The sequence below is a fragment of the Rousettus aegyptiacus genome, unplaced genomic scaffold, assembly GCF_014176215.1.
Source record: "Rousettus aegyptiacus isolate mRouAeg1 unplaced genomic scaffold, mRouAeg1.p scaffold_m13_p_9, whole genome shotgun sequence".
Taxonomy (NCBI): domain Eukaryota; kingdom Metazoa; phylum Chordata; class Mammalia; order Chiroptera; family Pteropodidae; genus Rousettus; species Rousettus aegyptiacus.
In genome coordinates this window covers 24,536,420-24,549,387 of record NW_023416312.1, presented here as the reverse complement: position 1 = coordinate 24,549,387, position 12,968 = coordinate 24,536,420, and the positions used below count along the sequence as shown (strand labels likewise).

The window sequence follows — 12,968 nt, the reverse complement described above, 5'->3', positions numbered from 1 at the left end:
TCAAAGTTATTTGGTTTAAAAGTATCCACCTAGAGCCTCTAGATTACTTTTATTGGTTTAAAATTTGTTGGACTTTAACTTGAGTAATCACCTGTACTTAGGTCCTGTGTATTTGCTTGTTTTATTTGTCTACTGATGGCACTTGGGAGCAAAATTCACTCTCAAGGTCTCCCTCCTTGAACAGAGCATATACTATAGTAACAGGTCTCATTATCTCACCATGATAAAAACTTTAAACATCTTTATTTGAAAGATTCAAATTACATCTGTTGCAATACCAAAATATCAGTTCACTAATCTCCTTTCTTCTCCACTCATAACTACCTGTGTAAAATATAATTCCAGACTCCCTAATAAAACTTAATTTTTTATTAAAAATTTAAAAAGAAATTAGTAAGTTGAAATAGTAGAGTTTAAGAGTGTAGCTAATTTTGTTGTTTACTCTCTGTCCATTCCCAATTATTTTTGCCACCTGGTGTACAGAAGATTTGGTCCAACAAAAGGGATTATTTCTCTCTCTCTCTCTCTCTCTCTCTCTCTCTCTCTCACACACACACACACACACACACAAACACATACACACACATGCGCGCGCACACGCACACATGCACATCTGTCACAGTCTTAGTCCCAGGAGTTGACATATGCCACTTTTGTTATTTGGTTTCCCATGTTCCTGTTTAAGTTGTTCAGCTGCTAGCTCTTTTTTTAACTAGGAGTAATTTGTGCACTAAAACTAGATATATAACTTGTGCAATAAAACTAGATGATAAACTATCCCTTCCCCAAAAAACCCACAAAATATGAGCAAGGGGGAACTAAACTAGTGACAGCTACAATACCTGCAGGATTACCTTGTGAGCAGAGAAACAAAGGGATGTAATAGGGCCTCTCACTGATCTGAAAACAAAATAACCAACAGCTACTCACTGAAGGCTCATACAGCTAAAACTGTAAGGGTTTTAACATTCCAATAGCAAGCAAGTATCATGGATCTGCAATAAGGTCTAAGAGCTAAAACAGTCTGGCTAAAACATACCAGCTCTTGGAAATAACCCACCAATGCACCCTTTCAGGATAAATATCCACACTGAGGAGATCTACTGATGAATATAAATTGAACAGAATAGTAACGACTGACACAAAGGAAAGACAGGTCCAGAAAAAGTAGGGGAGGGGAATAGAGGCTGGAGATCTCAGCAATTAAGCCACCATAGTTTTGGACACTTCTAAAAACAACAAGTGAGAACATAAAGTTATAAAATCCATATCTCCCTTCTAAAAGTTCAGTAAAATTAAATTCACTTGAAAATGAACTACATAATAAAATAAAGGACAGATACCACCTGATCATCTCGATAGATAAAGAAAAAAAGCCTTTGACATTCATAGTAAAAACTCTCAACAAACCTAGTATAGAAGGGAAATTTCTCAATCTGAAAAACATACAAAACCCTGCAGTTAACAGTATACTTAATTATAAAAGATTGGATGTTTCCTCTTAAGATTGGGAACGAAACAAGGATACCCACTCTTGCCACTTCGCTTTTGGTTCTGGCCAGTGCAATCAGGCAAGAAAAATAAAAGGCATTCAGACTCTAAAGGAAGAAGTAAAGCCATATTCATTTGCAGATGTCATGATCCATATGTAGAAAACCCTAAGAAATTCATGCACAAAAATCTATTAACTAATAAATACAATCAGCAAAATCACAGGATACAAAATCAGTGTATAAAAACCAATTGTATTACTATTTACAAGCAATGAACAATCAAAAAATGAAATTAAGAAAACAATTCTCTTCACAAAAGCATTAAAAAGAATAAAAATACCTAGGAATAATAAATTTAACAAGATAAGTACAAGTACACTGAAAATGTAAAAATGCTGATGAGGGGAAGTAAAGAAGTGCAAAATAAATGGAGAGACATCCCATGTCCATGAATTAGAAGATTCAATATTATTAATATGGATATTCTCCCCAAATTGATCTATAGGTTAACACAATCCCCACCAAAATTACAACAGATTTTTTTGTTGTTGTTAGTGCAGGAATTGATAAGCTAGAACTTAGGAAACAATTCTTCATGGATATTTCACAGTTTTGCACAACCTAAGTCTTCTGAGCAAAGAACATGTTTGAACAGCAAAGACCGTGGAAGTTAGAGATTTAGATATGTGTCTCCCTTAGAGATATTTGCTTACATCCCAAGGTAATAAATCTAGAGACCTTCCCTCTTTTCCCCAGAGAAAATTTGTTTATATTCCAAACTAAAGTCATTGTCTCTTTCCCAAAAGCAAGGATTGGGCAGATGTGCCAGAAAAACCTAGGCTTTGAGTCTCATAATTTTGGGGGTCATTTCCTGCAGTGAAACCCACTGCATGTGCAGGTAAACATCTGACCCTCACTTGTGCTGCCCTGTAGAGAACTGCTGCATCCAAGAAACTGATATGATACAAGATGCTATTCTGGATGTTGCTTTTACTGTGAACACTTGTGTCTTCTGTAAGTATATGATTGTGAAACGGTGACAAACTAACTTAGTTTGAAAGTAGGGTAAAATCTCAGACCCTTCAAAGTTTCTGACTTAATATTGATCCTAAAGTTAAATGGAATAGACCTAGAATGCCCAAAGTGATTCTGAAAATAAAAAACCAAATTGGAGGAATTCTACTTCCCAATTTTAAAACTTATTATAAACTGTAGCTTTTAATACAGTATGGTGTTGGTATAAAGAGAGACATATAGATGAATGGAAAAGAATTGAGAAGCTAGAAGTAAACTTTATCTTTATGGTCAAATGATTTTCGACAAAGGTGCCAAGGCATTTCAATGGGGGAAACAATAGTTCTTTTCAACAAATGGTGCTGTGGAAATTGGATACCCACAAGCACACTCTACTCAAAAATTGACTAAAAATGAATCAGAGACCTAAATGTAAAAGCTAACACTATAAAATCTGTAATTAAAAAAAACAGGAGGAAATTTTAAGAACCTTGATTAGTGAAAGATTTCTTAGATATGACCCCAAAAGCATGATTCATAATAAATTAATAAATCCAACATCATCAATATTCAAAACTTTTGCATTTCAAAAAAACATCACTAAGTAATGAAAAGCTATAGACTGGCAGAAAATATTTGTGAGTCATATGTCCATATAAAGGACTTGTATATTCAGAATATACAAAGAACTTTTATAATTCAATAAGAAAACAACCAAACCAATTTTATAAGTAGATAAAACACAGGAGTTGTTGCCTATACCTGAACAGGATTGCCTGCTAAGAATGATTAAGTAGGATCTAGAATCTCACAATATAATACCTAAAATATCTAGGATACAATCGAAGATGATTCATCAAACCAAAAATTAGGACAATTGCAAAAGATGTTAACACTAAGATGACTCAGATGTTGGAATTACCTGACAAGAATTTTAAAGCATCAGTCATAAAAATACTTCAATGAGCAATTACAAACACTCCTGAAACAAATGAAAAAAAAAGTTCTTAGCAAAAAAACATGGATGATACTTAAAAATAACCAAAAAAATTACAGAACTGGAAAATACAATTACTGTAATAAACTCACTGGATGGGTTCAATAGTAGATTGGAGAGGATAGAGGAATCAGTGAACTCAAAGACAAATCAATGGAAATTACACAATCTGAACAGCAGAGAGCTCTTGCATTTAGGTCTTTGATACATTTTGAGTTAATTTTTGTATGTGGTGTGAAGTATTGGTCCAAATTCATTTTTTGCATGTGGATATCCAACTTTCCCAGAATCATTTGTTGAAATGCCCAATTGATTTTGGACAAAGGTACAAAAGTAATTCAGTGAAAGAAAGACAGCCTTTTCAACAAACTATGCTGGAACAACTGGACAGAAAGAAAGAAAAATGTGAGCCTTGACCTAAACATCACACCATGTACAAAAATTAATTCTAAATGGATCATGGATTTAAATGTAAAATGCAAAACTATGAAACTTTTAGAAGAAAATATAGGAGAACATCAGGACCCAGGACCAGGTGAAGAGTTCTTAGAAATGACACTTTTAGTTCAATTCGTGAAAGAAAAAAATTAATAATTTGGACTTCATCAGAATTTAAAACTTTTGTGCTGCAAAATACTCTATTAAGAGGATGAAAAGACAATATAGTTGAAAATATTTGAAAACATATATCTGTCAAAAGCTTTCTTTGTAGAATAAGTACAGACCTTAGAAATAAATACAAAACTTAGAAAAAAATACAATTATAAAGTGGGCTAAAGACATGAACAGATATTTCACCAAGGAAGAGATATGGACAGCAAATAAGTACATGAAAAGATGTTCAATAAACATTAGTCATTAGGGAAATATACATTTAAATCACAATGAGCTATCACTACAAACTTATCAGAATAGCTAAAATAAAATACAATGATGATACCAAATGTTGGAGAGGATGCAGAGAAATTGGATCTCTCATACACTGGTGGTGGGAATGTAAACTGGTACAGCCACCCTGGAAAATTGTTTGGCAGCGTATTAGTTTTCTACTGCTGCCACAGCAAATTACTACACACTTGTTGGCTTAAACAACATAAATTTATTTTCTCACAGTTTCGAAGGCTAGAACTCCAAAATCGAGGTATCAGTAGGGCCATGCTCTCTCTGAAGACTGTAGAAAAGAATCCTTCCTTGCCTCTTCCTAGCTTATGGAGGCTGCTGGCAATTCTTGATATTCCTTGGCTTATAGCTGCATCACTCCAATCTCTGCCTCCATCATCACATGGCCTTTTCCCTCTGTATATCTCTCTATTTAAATCTCCCCCTCTCTTCTTTTGTTCATCAATTTCAGTCATTGGATTTAGGGTCCACACTAATCCAGTATGATCTCATCTTAACTTGATTACATCCTGACTAATGCATGGACCTTAAAATACTCTACCTCCAATTTCCCCTTCCAATCTTACGTGTCATTGTCAATATTTTAATTCCACCTTGTTTTTAATACTCAAATTAATCATTGTTGTATCTTTGTTATTTTTTAATAGTCAATGCCTATTTAGATTCATCTGCATATTTACCAATTTCTTTCCCACATATTTACAAATTTATTTGTTTACCATCACTTCTTGCATTGTACACTGTCCTTCAGGGTTAAAAATATTTCTTCCCAAAATGAATCCTTCAGAGGTTCTTAGGGTGACAGTCTGTGAATGATAAGCTCCTTATGCCTTTGGCTAAAATGTCTTTATTTTATCTTTCTTTGAATTCAAAATTTAATCATATGGTATGGTGGCTATGAAAATAAGCCATTCAGATCTCTTGCTATGGCAGTATAATTGACAGATGGCCTCAGCTGCTGCACTATACCACCACATTATCATGGAGACCACCAAGGCCACATTTCACACAAGCTGCTTTCAGTCAGTGACTAAGCATGGCAAGAACACTCAAACAGACCTGCTCCTGAAAGATACATGACTCTTGAATGGCTGCTTTAGTTAGAGGACTTATCAGCTTGGCTGAACCCTTCTTAGAGCTGCACTGCAAACTTTAAATCTGCCTATGTAACCCCTCCCCACCTTTGCTACAGGTCGTATCTGCACTGTGGTTTGAATAGTCAGTTCCTACCTTCTAGGGCTTTCTTTCTTTTTACACTCCTAGGCATTTCCCTTAATCAGTCTCCTGCATACCCAGTCCCATCTTGGCTTCTGCTTCTCAGAGGACCTAGACTAACATGCATGGTTTTTAAATTAAACCAATATAAAATATATACAGTAATAAATGTCCAACTCCCACCTTTGCCCACATCTGCTGTTTCACTCACCACAACTACATTCACATAGATGTACATTTTTTCATTTTTTTCATGAAGCATGTATCCCTTGGTTTTTTTATGGAAATATAATAAAATATGAATATAGTCTTATTTTCCTTTTTTTTTTTACACAAGTAGTATTCTATAAACATTGCCCTGGGTCTTCTACATTTTATCTTCTAGATCTATTAAACTTCTTTCAATAATTTCAATCTTTGATCACTGTTACAGAATTCTGGAACATTTCTTTAAATCTATCCTATAGTTAATTTACTCTTTTGTGTCTAAATTGCTTTTTAACTCATCCATTAAAATGCTTTTCATTGTCAGTATTTTTTAATCTTTATATTTCTACAGTAGTTATCTATTCTTTTTTTCATAATGTCTTGTTCTTAGTGTTTTGATCCTTCTAGGTTTCTAATTATTAAAAATATACTGATATTCTATTCTTTCTCAAATTTTATTCCATTATCTCTGGTTTTGTGGGGCTCTAATCTTTCTGCTTACTATGTCTGGATTTCTGCTGGTGATGGGTTGTTTCCTTGTGAGAGCTTATAATTTTTCGTTATAAGTTCAACAGTGGTGGGACATTTATTTTTCTATGTGTATCCAATGCAACCTGTGCTCTTTGTGTTTATTTTTGCAATATTTGTGTATTTATTAGGGTCCAGTCAGGAGATGGAAACTACACCAGTAATTTGAACATAATTAATACAAAGAATTATTAATGAGTTAAAAGTGATTACTAAAAGGATAAAAGAGGACTCTGAAAAACAGGAATAGCATTACAGGGAACAGCTACTACCTCTTGTGTTGAGAGAGAAGGTTCAAGGATGGAAAAAAACTTGAAAGAGCATTGCATCTTCCACCATCCCCAGGCTGAGACTTAGCCCCTGTCAGAGAGGGTGGATTGCAACCCACTGGATGGTGAAAAAGTCCTCTGAGGTGCGACAGGTCAGAGCTGGTCCACAACTTGCAGGCCAAGGCTAGTGATCAGAGAGAGTGGTGTTTGCAAGGGTACTGGTGAGTTGGGGCTAGCGAGCTGGGGCTGGAGAACAGGGAGCTGCCTGTTTAATTGCTAGGGAAGCTCGCTGTGTGTGTGGGGGGCGGGGGTCATTGCCACTGAGTCTCCCACAGACTGCTGGCAAGGATGCTGCCTGCTGGGAATCTGGTGAAAATTGCTGAATGGTGGGCACCACTTGGTCTCCTGTATACCACTGACAGCTGCACCATATTCAGGAAAAACAATATCCCCACCTGACCAGAAAGCGGAGCTCCTGCCTCTGCTATGCTTTTCACTGTTCCTTCAGCACCCTCACTTGACAAAGCCTGACATTACATCATCCCACAGAGGAGAAATGTTTACTAGTTCTGGTGTCACAAAGCAGGGCAAAGAAAGGTAGATTTAGAGCTGAGAGGTAGCAAACTGATCACTGGCGCATCAGGAACTGGAAAGTGCATCGTTAAGATTTGAGGGGTTTTGCCTATCGTTTGCTTGTTTGGGTTTCTAGCTTTGAAGCTGTATCGAACATGCAAAGCCAATCTGAAGGCTAGAAATAGACAAATTTGTGATTTCTGGTTTGAGTGAGCCTAAAGTCCCCTCCAGTCTTAAAATCCGATGATTCTCTTAAACTGTCCAATCTATGGTGTGCACTCTAACTAGGCATGTTTTGATCCAAAGGGAGCAGATACACCCTTGTGCTAGATATTCACCCTTTGCCCCTCCAGGTCCCCTTTCCATCTCTCTGATAACTCTTGAGGAGGAATCACCGAATCAGGACCAACGTTTTACATTGGTTTCATAGTTCAGGACTTACCGAACCATGTGTGTAATATAAAATTGGACTTCAAATCCAGAAGAGGCATATCCCTTGGATTTTGATTTTTTAGGGAGGCTCTCTCCCCTCAAAGTCTTCTATACAGCATTGTCTGCTCATAAAGGTGGCACCACTCCTATGTGGCAAGTAATTATACAGCCATAACGATGTCCTTGCAAAAATAGTTATATATTTTAATACTGAAAGAATTATGTTGCAGATTAATTCGGATAACTGAAACCTGTCTAAAACCTCTCATTCACAATGCCAAATTCATTATATGGAGCACAAATCCATAAACAGAATAATAAAGTACCTCAAAGAAATATAAGCACAAAACCAAGAACACCCAGGAAAGAAAGTTAGCAAACTCCCTAAATGGAAGAGACAGTTAACATAGCAAGCCAGAGAAGACTTTAAAATTAAGTATAATATTCCCAGAGCTATTTTAGAGGACAGTGCATGAGGGGAAATATATAACTAGAGATTTTAGAAATGAAATATATGATCGTGGTGATAAAAAAATTCAAGAGATGTGCTAAAAAGAATAACAAGCACATCTAAGAATGATATTAAAGATAATTACTGACTAGTATAGCACAAATATCAAAGAATCAGACCATATATCTAACCAGTAAGACTTGGAACAGTATGCCCTAACACTGTATGTTGGCTTAACTTCAGCTTTAAACACAGATGAAGACTGAGCCAGGAGATTTTTCTAGAATACAGTGCATAGGAGCAAAGAAATGAAAAGTATGAGACATATCAAGAAACATGGAAGATGGATTCCGAAGTTCAAATATCCACATGATAGTGATTCTTCCTGGATAAAACAAGAGAGTGAAAGAGAAAGAATAAAAAAATAATAAATGAAATATTATCAGACCTCAAAAAAGACACTAGTTTTCAGGCCACTAGGTCCCACCAAGTGCACAGATGGATTTTCTTTTTAACAAAGTCTACTACCTATATACATTATGGTGAAAGTTTGATCTTATAATTTAAAGAAAATCCTTAAAGCATTCAGAGAAAAAAAATCAAACTGGTTACCTGTAAATAAATGAGAATAAAATTGGCAACAACAATGAATGTTATAAGACAATATCTTAAAAAGTTCTGAGGGAAAATTGTTTTGATCCTAGAATTTAGGCCAAGCCTCATTAGCATTCACCCTTGAGGGTTAAATGAAATACCTTTGTTTAACACCTCTAAACTATTTTTCTCAGATACTGACAACTGCAAGATTTCTCAGTCTAGATATGTAAACTATTTTTGAAAGAATTAAGTTATACTATGGCAAAATAAAAATTAGTCAAGACTGAAGAAAGAAGAAAAAAAATCTAAGTAAACACTACTGCAAAGAAAACCAAAAACAGTCTAACTCAATTCCCAGGTGATCTCAACATGTGAGGGACACAGGTAGAAGAGAAAACTGAATGCATTAAGGTTCTTATTTTGGGGGGGTAGGGTGTGGAGGTAGAGAAAAAGATATAGGTATTTATTAATGTTACATGTTTATGAAAAATAAATTTAAATAATGTAATAGGAACAACTAACTGTATGAAACAGAATTAATAAGTAAATTATTTGTAGCACATTTACATTATGTCTTGTTAAGTAGGCCCATCTGAAAATGGTCCCTCTATTCTGAGGATCTTTCATTTCAATTTGAAAAAAGGGCTAGTGGAAAAGTAAATAGTAACATTTATTGAATAGTTACTTTGTGCCAAGTTCTGTTTTAAGTATATTTGCCTTCCTTTTCATCTCATCAGAAGCAGGAGACACAGGCATGTGTCTTTTGTAGACATGATAGGATGTGAAAACACAAAACACAATATTCAAAAAATGCTGGCAACATAGGACACTATAGAGCAGGGGTCTCCAACCCCAGGGCTGTGGACCGGTACCAGTCCATGGCCTGTTAGGAACTGGGCCGCATAGCAGGCAGTGAACAGTGGGCAAGTGAGTGAAGCTTCATCTGTATTTGCAGCCACTCCCCAGCACTATCATCACCACCTCAGCTCCATCTCAGATCATCAGGCATTAGGTTCTCATAGGAGCACTGGTCCCTGGTGCCAAAAAGGTTGGGGACTGCTGCTGTAAGGTGTTGGTTGTTTGCCCTCATGTTTATGTACCTGACTGGGAGCTGCAGCTTACTGCCAAGTGTTACTAGAGAGTATCCTATCCCATATCACTTGGGAAAAGATAAAAATTCACATGTTGATGTATAGTTCCTACTGAATGTGAATCACTTTTGTACCACTGTAAAATCGAAAAATATTAAGTGGAATCATCATAAGTTGGGGACAGTTTGTACTTTATATTATTTTATTTACACCTAATAACTCTATAGGACAGAGAAAGAGCCATTATTCTTTCACTGGTGAGAAAATTGTGGTATAGGGTAAGTAAATAACTTGTTCAAATAAGTCATTATTTGAACCCAGTCTGATCTCTAATCTCTTTAAGTACTATTCTGCTGCCATATTGATCAAGCCTTCAGCATTACTGATTTATTTAATAACTTTTGAGCACCTCTGAATTCCAAGGCAGTGGGTGAGTAAAGGAGGGGAGGCTAGTTAGAGGTGAATAAGAGACTGTTACTACCTCAATTTACTCTCTTGCAGCCAGTGGGTATATGGAGAAAGCAATATGATATAGTGTAATGAGAATAGATTTTGGCATCAAATAGAGCTGGGGTTGACTTCACTCTAGCACTTACAAGCTGTGTGCTCTCAACCAATTAATTTTTCTAAGCTTCAGTTTCAATAACCATAGAATGGGAATAACAATAGTACCTATTTGAGTGGTTGTGAAGATTGAAATATCCTATATGTAAAGCACTCAAGTTATTGTTATTTTAGACAATAATAATTTGTCTTAGGAGCTTACAGGTCATTTCCAGTTAGGGAGATTAGGGAACACATCACGAGAGAGATAATATTCAGACTAGATTGTAAAGAACAAATAAAATGTTTAATATGTAGAAATGGGGAAAGGTCTATTCAGGCTGAGCTAACAGCGTGAGTAAGTACATGGAGGCAGGAAATTAAATTGGGTCAGATCATACAGTACACTAAAGGAAATATTAGTAAATAAAGCTTGAACAGTGATTTTGATTTGTATTTTGGCAAAATAAATGAAAACGAGATTATGAATTCCTGGTAGATAGAACTTCTTTGATTTCCTCCTTAATTTTGCTATACTGTGTCCCATTGAATAGAACTGAACAACACAGAAGTTACACATGTTTCACATGTGCTGGTAGACTAACCCAATGTTCCCATTTGTTTTTGCCCTTGCCTTGCTTCCGTTCTAGAGTCTACAAAAAGCATTGGTTTCCCAGTCTCCTTCACAGCCTTTAGTGGCCATGCTTCCCAGAACTATAAGCAGAAATCTGTTGAAGGGCTCCTGGGAGAGTTTTGCTTTATAAGGAAAAGGACAAGTATTCTGGGAGCATTTCTTTTTCTCTGTTTCATGCCATGTCTGGAGTTGTGATAGCCATCTCGTGACCATGAAGTTATGGAGCAGAGGATCTTAAACTACAGACACTTTATAATGTGAGAAAAATGAAGTCCTATCCACTGTTAGCCACACTGTCTGTTCTTGAAGCCAAAGTCATTCCTAGCTGATATTCTGGCTTTGCAAGTTTTATTTAAAAATAAATTTAAAATTTTATTTACAAGGAAAGTAGAACTAGCTTTTACTCAGGTAGAGTTTCATTGGTTTTATTGTTCTCAAAACAGTGTCCACGATCCTAATGAATCTGAAACCTAATCTAGTATTTGGCTGAGGTCAGTCCAGAGCTGGGAAAGTCTGTAAATAGGCTGTGACAACTACATACCAAAGGCGGATGAGTTTAGTATTCAGTGCCACTATGCATCAATACAGATTGCTGTCTAGTCTCTTAAATCTATTATTTATTTTATCTTGAAGTGTTCTGTTGTCAAAGAGAAAAAGATTTGACAGTAAATAATGACGTATAATATCAGAATAATTGAATATAACATCCATAAAGAGGATATGGATATTCGGCATGACAGAACTGTTACTTTCCTGCCAAATATAAGGCAATATAGTTTAAATTTTCTGCTGTGAAAAAATGGTTATACAATGATTCTGGGAAATGATAAATGCTTAGCCTAATATCAGACTTGAAGGTATAAATTCATCCACATGTATTTTTATATCTTGGGGGCCCTCAAAGTCAAATAGTTTGGATTCAACATAGGCTATGTTCCAGTAGAACAAAAGATTTCTGGGAGAGTTTTAGATTTTTTCCAGTTGTTTGGATTGGCAAAAAGATAAAACTGAAAAATTAAGAAAACATATATAAATGAAATCACTGAAGAATTAACAACTCATAATTTTTGGCAGTCTTAATTTGGACTCTTGGTTTAGTGAATATGTTGTATACCACTACCTATCTCTCAATAGTACCTAATTCAAGAATCTTTTGATAACATTCAGAGAAAGAAATTTTGGCGTCCTTCATAAATATCAAATAAAAACCAAAGTTATAGTTCACATATTCTTGGAGAGCACTGTTTTTCCTCTAAATTTTGCTTTTAGCTTAGAACTGAGAGTTTCCTTCACTTTTGGCTCACTGTATCTCATTTAAAAATCTCTAGAAAGAATGGGGTAAATTTTTTGAAGTAAAAATGAACTAGATACAAATCTTTCTATTGGTTTATGGGAGAGGTAGTCCGCCGCAGTCTCAAGCATCCTGGCGTGGCTTTGCTAAGTGTACCACTGTAGGGCTTAACCATCCCTTGATACTAAATAGTTTTTATAGTCATGTACATAAATTAGTTGGTCAAGGTGGCCAAAAGATGACTACAATGTGACTGTTTGCTCCCCGGGATAGGGGGACTGCTTGCTATACAACATGTTGAGCTCCTGGCTCTAGGTTCCTCAGCTGTGGCTCAATCCACTGTGTGTGCAGCCTATCACATCACCTCACGTGATGAGATTTGGGGGCATAGGAACTAGCACCACCATGCTGATGCTCCTACTGGTTTGTATGCTGTAATAAAATTTTTTATTCTGATTTATTGAATGTCATTTTCTACTTCTTTGGCATCTGTGGAAATAGGAGTTTTACACTGTGTTAGCCCAATCAACTACCAAGGGCAAATCTGTAGTATAACAAAATCAGGTTCACTGACGCATTGAGATGAGGAAGATTACACCAGAGGAACCATGGGGCATCATGTCAAATGAAAGTAAAGATAAAATCATCTTAGAATTTGGGACATGGGTGGAGTTTAGATGAAATTTAAATGAAGCCATGTTTTTGCAAGGCTGTGTGTAAAGGGATCAACATC

The 12,968-nt window shown here is 35.9% G+C and overlaps 1 long non-coding RNA gene across 1 annotated transcript in view; it reads right to left on the bottom strand.

Moving 5' to 3' along the window:
* Window positions 1–12,968, bottom strand: part of LOC107516628 — a 94,363-nt gene that overhangs the window by 72,445 nt on the left and 8,950 nt on the right. The gene's annotated exons all lie outside the window — the stretch shown is intronic.